The sequence below is a fragment of the Rattus norvegicus genome, chromosome 19 (genome assembly GCF_036323735.1).
Source record: "Rattus norvegicus strain BN/NHsdMcwi chromosome 19, GRCr8, whole genome shotgun sequence".
NCBI classification, from domain to species: Eukaryota; Metazoa; Chordata; class Mammalia; order Rodentia; family Muridae; genus Rattus; species Rattus norvegicus.
This window is the reverse complement of record NC_086037.1, coordinates 45,396,043-45,405,012: the sequence shown is the minus strand read 5'-3', so window position 1 is coordinate 45,405,012 and position 8,970 is coordinate 45,396,043. Positions and strand designations below refer to the sequence as shown.

The following is an 8,970-nucleotide window of genomic DNA, read 5'->3' as shown; positions in this document are numbered from 1 at the left end:
TGGATTGGTTGTTGGTTTGTTTGTTTTTTAAATAACTGCTACTGGGTCTCTCTCTTTTAAAGATTTATTTATTTTATGCATATGAGTACACTGTAGCTGTCTCCAGACACACCAGAAGAGGGCATCAGGTCTCATTACAGATGGCTGTGAGCCACCATGTGGTTGCTGGGAATTGAACTCAGGACCTCTGGAAGAGCAGTCAGTGCTCTTAACTGCTGAGCCATCTCTCCAGCCCTTGTTTTTTTTTTGGTTTTGGTTTTGTTTTGTTTTTGCTTTTGTTTTTTTTAAAAACACTGGAATTAAATCCATCCCTAGAGGACTAATTAATACATGGGGTATTGTGGAGCCATGACAAGGAATTTGAACTTCCTTATCTGTGCTACAAAGTATATCAAGGGAAGAAAGTGCAGCAGGAACAAAAGTGTTTATTGTGCTATTTTGTTTATCTTTAAAAGATGGAGGGCCAGGGTTGGAGAGATGGCTCAGTGGTTAAGAGTGCTTGCTGCTCTTTCAGAGGCCCCAAGTACTGCTCTCGGCTCCCTCGTTGGGCCATTTACAACCACCAATAACTCCAGCACTAGGGAGTCAAATGATGTCTTCTGATTTTTGTTGTTACCCCTACATACATGACTGCACAGGTGTGCATGTGTGCACACATACAACACACACTCACATGCATGCACACATGCACACACGATTAAAACAAATCTTTAAAAATGATTGTGTCCCATAAGAAAAGAAGCATTTGCTCCCAACTAATGGATATTGAAAGACTGAACCAAAACATCATTAAAAGTTGCGTAGATTTTTTAATAAGCGAGAAATAGAATGGAACCTGGAATTCTCTGACTATAACATGTTCTACAAATATACCATTGAATCATAGTTGTATTTTACACAATTATAGAGCTGAAGTATTCTTTTGAAAAAGAATAAAAAAAGAAAAGTAAAACAAAGCAGACTGTGAACATAGCCTGTGACGCATAGAATTATTATTTTAAGTGTCTTACAAAGATACAGTTACCAAAAACTAATTAAATAAATAGGTAAATAAATAAAGTCACCTTACTAAGGATGGAGGCCCACAGCTTTAGTCCCAGCACTTGGAGAAAGGCAGATCTCTGTGGGTTTAAGGCCAGCCATTGTAGTTTACACAGTAAGTTCCAGGACAGACAAGGTTATGAGAACATGTCTCAAAAAAAACAGAAACAAACAAAAACAATCTGTTCACCTGATTTAAATCGTTAGTAGGATATGATCTAAGGACAAAGAGAGCTTGGAGGGAAAAAAAAGACTGTTCTCCATAGTCATGTCATTAATAATGCTTGACATTTTACATTTTAAATTGTAATAAAATATAAGACAAAACTAATTATTTTAACATTGTTACAAACCACGATTGGGACATTTCCAGGGCTCTGGAGCCGGGTGAGCCATAGGAGTTTCATCCACAAACTTATAATCTTCGCTTCCTCTGAAAAAAGAATTGGGAGCCCCCATGACAGAAGCGGCTGAGAAATTAGGAGATTTACACAGGCCAGGCTGGGTTGTCATGACTGCAAAAGTAGAGACAAAACTAAGCAGGTAATGATGTTTACAATTTATGTGGATTTCCTTGTTAGCAAAAGCCATTTAGATGTCTGAAGAGCGCCTTGCCAGAGGAATAAGCTGTGAGGGAGACTGTTAACCACAACGGCATAGTTAACACTAAGGAAACATAGACAGGTAGAATAGGGTCAATCAAATTATATGTATTCAGCATAACTTGTACACACACACACACACACACACACACACACACACTACAAAACAATATGTTATATAGTTTTCAACAAACACTTGAGTCCTAGCCATTTGGATTTATTTGAATTTAAATCTACAATGAAGACATCAATTAATTCACAAATATTTATTGAGTGCCTTTTTCTTTTAACTGTCAACTTGACACAGCCTAGAGTCACCTAAGAAGGAGGTCTCAGATGAGGGCTTAGTCTGTGGGCATGTCTATGAGGGGTTTCATGATCACTATTTAATGTAAGAGGAACTAGCCCACTGTGGGCAGCACCATTCCCTGAGCAGGTGGGCGTTAAGCTGCCTTAGAAAGCTAACTGAGTATTAGCCAGCCTGCAAGGGAGCCAGCAAACACGATTCCTCTGTGGTTTCTCCTTTAGGTTCCTCCTTTAGTTTCTACCCTGACTTCCTCCAGTGATGGACTGTGACCTGTAGGCTAAAATAAGCCCTTTCCTCTGTTAGCTTTGTCAGTGTCTTATCACAGCGGCAAAAAGGACACTAGAACAACTCTAACTGTGCACAGTGCTTTGAACACATTGTTTCCCTTAAGCAACTCATAGGGAGGGGTAGCACACACAGGCTAACTCATATAAATGGGTAACACTGGGAGCCATCGTCAAACTAAGCACATCGTATGTAATTCGAGGACACTCCCTGCCACTGTCATGAACTGCCTTTGCTTGTCTTCTCCCTGGGAGCTATCTGAGGACAGTAATGTATTCAAACCTCTCAGCACAAGATTCTGCAGGCTCCCCACTTGAAGGCCTCCAGTTGTTTATTTTTTTTAATTAGATATATTTTTGTCTTTTAAATATGGTCTTCTATGCAGTCCAATAAGGCCTTAAATTCATGTTCCTCCTGGCTCAAGTTCCAAAGCACTGGAATGCAGGTATGCACAATCACAAGGTATAAACGTTTTAGCCAAGAGAGATTTTTCCCACAGTACAACAAGCTTTAAAAAAAAAAAATCGGTCAGGCAAAATGACTCAGCAGGTAGAGGTCCTGAGGACCAGAGTTCGGTTCCCAGGTGAGAGCATGTGGTAGAAGGAAAGAACTGATTCCTGAAAGAGGTCCTCTGGCCTCTCCAGATGTTATAACATGAGCCCTCCTTTCCATTCCTAATACATACATACATACATACATACATACATACATACATACATACATACATACAATACAGCGAGGAGCCTTCTTCCTTCCCAATATGGATAGGCTACCTGCCCCTTTCAGTTACTCTTCAGTGAAACGAAAACATCAGTGAGCTTCCAGAGCAGGAAGGCTGGGGTCAGAAGCTCCTCACACAGCTTCCTTTACCCCTCTGTAGCAGGTAGAGTAATTCGAGCCTGCCCTATCGTGTGGGCCCTAAAAATCACAGAGTACTGGACTTACTCAACACCAGCTAACGAAGAAAAGAGGGGCAGCACAGTCTAGATGAGTCTTAGGGTGCCTCTCCTGTTGTCTGTCATGGTTAATGTGCTAGGATATCTGGCATTAGGCCCAGAAAAATCAAGATTGACTTCCTCTCCATCAAAGGTTTCATTTCCTCTCTGTGGGGATACTCCTCTATGGGAGAATGCTCTTTGATTCAATTTAGCTCACGGGGACCTGGACTGAAGCCCTCTGTCACACAGACCTTCTCCCCAGAGTACATGTATCAGTGTGCTTCCGCTTCCCTCCCCGGGGAGAGTCTTCGTGGGCAGAAACGAAGCAGCATCCTTCAAACCGCCTTTGTCCTGCTTGGATGCGTTCACGGCCGTTAACTCACTAGATTATTTATTTGGGCAATAAATACTTACTGAGTATCTACCAGGCCTGCTCTAAGGGAACAAGCCACATGGGACTCTAGCTGCTGTAGAACCGATGTCCTGTGGATCTTGGAAATACTCGGGGAGCTGGCTCCCAAGAGGCAGCCTGCTAGTATTGGAAAACTCATCCTGAAGAGCCAAGTGGCTCAAGACTGCTTCTTCCAAGGGCTCCCACACCGTTCTCTCTAGGTCCATTTTTCTCATAGATGAATCCATTACACGCTCCCCCTGTCCCAATGTGCAGGAAAGAGGCACGGAATGAGCTACAGGCAGGTGCTGTGAGAGTACGTGTAAGAAAACTCAAAGCAGATCTGAGACGACTTGTTCTGCAGAGATTCATGTCGCCCACGTGTCTGGAATGCTCTTTACTAGCTTGCAATGTAAACACAATACCTCACTTTTATGTATCTGTATTTCCCTTGACGTTTGCGTACCCACCTGCCCTTGGTGACAGGAAGTCCCTTAACTTCCCGAGGCCTCCACCACCACCCTACAACCTACTGCCTTTAAAGGAGCCCAGTCTTGCTACGGAGAGCCAGGAAGAGAGAGAGAAACCGGAAGTGTCGTTGCCACCGGAAGTTACAGATGAGCCAGAATGTTCCAAAGCTAGGACGTTTGTTCATGGCGACTGGTGTTTTTCTATGGAGTCAACTTGTTTCCTCCCATGGCCTCAGCAGCCTCACTTGAGCTCTGAGGCCATGTCCATTTTAGAATGTATGTGCTCAGCCATTCCCCACAATCATTAGCATTTTACTAGTTGAGCTAAAGTTAGAAAAGAACCAGCTACAGCATGTCATGGTGGAAAGCACCCTTCCCGCAAAGAATGGTTTGGTCTACCTTAGCATGTTGGGCCACATAGGCACATCCTGCCAGGAATCATACAAATGCATACAAAGGGGAAAGGCTAACGTTACTTACAGACAAACACACTCGTTCAAGATCACGGACACCTACACATAAAGGCTCACAGGGAAGGATTGTTTCTCTGCCATATATTTTCACAGCATTGAGAGCTCTTAACTGATCCCTACAATGAAGCACTATTCTTAAAAGTCTGTGTCCTCCCTCGCCAGCCACTGCAAACAACTATTCTACTGTTAAGTTCTAGAAGATCAATGTTTTAAGATTCCATATGGGTGAACTCATGCAGCATGTCTTTCTGTATCTGACTTTTTTTTTTTTTTTTTTTTTTTTTTTTTTTTTTTTTTTAGCTTAACACAGTACCCTCCAGCTCCATTCAGGCCGTCATGAATTAAAAGACTTCATCCTTGTAGCTGAACAGGTTTCATCGTGTTTGGTATTAGATTTTACCCCATTCATCCATTGGACACTTCCGTTGCTTTCATTGAAAGCCATACATGTTTAAAGATGATGAAAGACGTTGATGCACTTTAAGAAGTTCTAGGAAGCTAGAGAACGGTCAGTGGCTAAGAGTGCACAGCATAAAGGACTCAAGTTTGCTCCCCCGGCAGCTCTGTCGGGCGGCTTACACGCCTATAATTCCAGAACCAGGCAATCTGGAACACTGTTCTGACCTCCAGGAGCATTCACACTTGAACATACCCACACAATACAGATCATATAAAGATAAAACAAATCTCTTTTCTTGGTTTTTCAAGAGAGGGTTCCTCTATGTGTAGCCCTGGCTGTCCTGAAATTCAGTCTGTAGACCAGGCCACCTGTGCCTGTCTCCCAAGTGCTGGGATTAAAAGTGTGTACCGCCACTGTCCAGATATAAAATTAATCCTCAAGAAAGAAACCCTAAAGTGCGAAGACCTAAAGCAATAAGTGAAATACACTATCATTGCGAAAGTTCTATCCTTTAAGGACAGACTGTTTGAAATTGTGTTCTCAACAAATACTATGTTAACGCTTTTAATTATAAAAGACTTAGGGGCTCGGGGGTCATGATGGGCAGCAAGATGGCTTCCGCCTCCAGGGTCCTGCAGGCAGTGAAGCCACATGCTGCATTAATAAGGTTCCCTAACAGAAAAGACAAACCTAAGCTCACTGAGTGCCTCAGACACTGGGATCTGCTGCGCTACCCTCCCACTCCTCTGTAATTTCCCAGCATTCTAAAGGAAATATGTCCCCAGATTTGCTGATGCATCAGGGGCCACCAGACACGGCAGAGATAATAAAATACAGGAGGAAACCTCTGTCTCAAGAGGAAATGGAATTTATCCAGTGTGGGGGTCCAGAGTGATGGTCGTGGCTGCTGCTTGTCACCAGACAGAAGGACTAGCTTTACAATGAAGGACTTCCACAATGTCAAATGAAACGTCATCTATTAAACAACCTTAATAAATATTCTGTAAGCAGAATGAAGTATAGAAACTCCAGGTGGTCACTTGAATCTCCTACCTTATGTGTCTTGGTCAGCTTCCCCACAAGCTGACCTGTACACTTATTAAAGCCTACAGTTTTAAATGCTAAAATAAAATAAAAGACTTAGGATCTGAAATTAGTAAAATGATTAGGCTTCTTTCGGTGGCATATACCTGTAGTCCCGCCTACTCAGGAAACTGAGGCGAGAGGGTGGTTTGTGCCTAAGCACTCAAACCCAGCCTGGATACCACGATGAGAACATTCTCAGAAAACAAAGGAAACCAAAAACAAGGAAAAAAAACCAAACCTTTAATTTATACAAAATAAGAAATACAAAGTAAATGCCAATAAATAAAAAAAACTCTGAAACTTTACTATTATAAAAATTGCTGTATGTTTTATAAACCTATACTATTTTAGGGTTTTGCGTGTGCATGTATGCATGTGTGTACACATACATGTGTTTTCATGTGCATGCCTGAAAAGAATAGATCTTGGAATCTCTGAAATTCTCATGTGCCCAGGTAATTCCTCTGTTTGTGCTCACTGTTACCCCCCCTTTTAAATGTTTACTACATGTATTGTGTGTGTGTGTGTGTGTGTGTGTGTGTGTGTGTGTGTGTGTGTGCTGGTGGGAGGTAGTGTGTATGTGAAGGTCAAAGGACAACTTAAGGAATAGATTCTCTTTTCCCACTATGTGGGTCCTGGGGATCAAACTCAAGTCTTCAGGCTAGGCTGCAAGAGCTTTACCCACTGTGCTCCTTGACTGCTGCAGGGTGTCCATTCTAATTCACACACACACACATACATACACAATCAAACACACACATACATACACAATCATACACCCACATATATACACACTCACACACACATGCTCATACACATACACACACAACCATACACACACATAATCACACACATACAATCATAACACACACTTTCATACACACATACATACACAATCACATACACACATACACACTCACACACACTCACACATATACACACACTCACACACACTCACACATATACACACAATCACACACACATATACACACACATGCTCACACATACACACACAATCACACAATCACACATATACACACAATCACACACACATATATACACATACACACACAATCACACACACAACCATACACACACACATACACACACACATACACACACACAATCATACACACATTCACTCTTTCTGTCTCTCTCTCTCTGTCTCTGTCTGTCTGTCTGTCTTTCTCTCTCTCCCTCTCTCTCTCTCTCTCTCTCTCTCTCTCTCTCACACACACACACACACACACACACACACACACGTGCCATTTTTTAGACATCAACAGATTCCTGTCCTCTTTTTCAAGCTGTTTCTGATTCCAAACTCCTCCTTAGAATATTCTCATTCTGGGGCTTGCTTTGTTTTCTGAATTGGTTAACACGTCCCCCAGTCTACTCATCTGCTGCTAAATGTCTTCTTGGAGTTACGGAGCCCACACTCATCACTTAGCCTTCATGTTCATGGCCTGACCAATCCACCATTATGATAAAGTTCCCTCTGAGGTCCTGAGCAAACGTTTCACACAGGCACTCTATTAGGCTCTCACTCAATAGCCTTCTGGGTACAAAGACCTCTTTTTTTTTTTTTTTTTTTTTTTTTTTAACAAACACTTTTGCTCTCTTGAGCTGTCACAACCTCCTGGCCCTTCCTCCGCCTGCAGGACCGCCCTCCAGGGCCAGTTGTTCTCCTGGCTATCTGCTCAGAGATCTCCCCGGAGAATGTCTCCAGCTCCCACAGCTAAAAACATGTTGACGTCACCTGTCTGACATGAACTCACAGTTTCACAGTGCCAGCCACCTAGCTGGCATCCTGTCCTGGCTGTAATTTTATTTCGAAGTTAAGGTGTCACAACCCCAGCCTGCTCCTCTCACGCTTATTTCTTTAATGGCTTCTGCACTCTTGGGGCCAGAAAGGTGACATAGTGGACATCTTCCCTTGATGCCCATGGATCCCTTCAGTGATCTTGCGTCTCTGTTCTAAGCTTCTTTATCCCCAGCTTCTCAGCTACAGCATTTATTTATGTTTTTGTCTCTTTAAATCAACAGACAAATAAAAATTGAAGTTAGGTTCTGCTAAACCGTGCTTTTAGCTGCCCCCCATGTCACATGTCCCCTTCTCTCCTCCTCAGCACCTCACTTCCCCTCTCGATTGCCTTTCTGGTTTTCCTTTTGCTCTTTTTTTCCCCTTTTACCCACGACCCACACAATCATGAGGAAAAACGTTCAGACTTTATCTTTCTGGGTTTGAGTCCTACAAGTTTCACAATTTTACTTTTCTGTATAGCTAAGCAAATACACCGTTTTCGTTATCACGCATCTGTTGCTGTACACCTAGGGTGTTCCATGTCACTGAGAACAGAGCAGCGAGGGACACCGTTGAGTAAGCACCTCTGTGGCAGGATATGGAGTCCCTGGGTGTATACCCAGGAGTGGCACAGCTGGGTCATAGGGTTGTTTAAGGCTTTTGTGGAACCTCCACAATAATTTAAAAGATAATTTCTGTTATAGTTCAAGACAGTGTGTGCATGAGTGTGCAGGTGTCACACAGACCAGGGGCACCAGATCCCCCACAGCTGGAGTTACCTGTATTCCTGGGTCACCTGGTAGACCCAGGCCCTCAGGAAGAGCAAGAAGTGCCTTATCCGCTGTCTCCAGCCCTCTCAGTATGGGTTTCTATAATGGCATATTAGTTTACCAGACCACCAGCAGCGAGGAAAGGTTTCTAGTTCCCCACACCCTCACCAGAATTTATTGTTAGATCTCTTGATGGTAGGTATTTGACTGGCATGAGATACAATCTCAAAGTAATTTGCATTTTACTAATGGCTAGGAATGTTTAAAACCTTTAAAAACACTTATTAGCCATTCGTATTTCTTCTTTCAAAAACTGTTTATTGGCCCGTTGTTCATTGAAAGATTTAGGGAGAGAGTGAAGTTAAAATTTTGTACTTCTTTTTATAGAATTATAGGTCTCAAT

At 42.6% G+C, this 8,970-nt stretch overlaps 1 pseudogene; it reads left to right on the top strand.

The window, feature by feature from the left end:
• The first annotated feature begins 5,506 nt into the window (after positions 1–5,506).
• On the top strand, positions 5,507–5,802 carry Mrps36-ps3 (mitochondrial ribosomal protein S36, pseudogene 3; annotated as a pseudogene).
• The last annotated feature ends 3,168 nt before the right edge of the window (positions 5,803–8,970 follow it).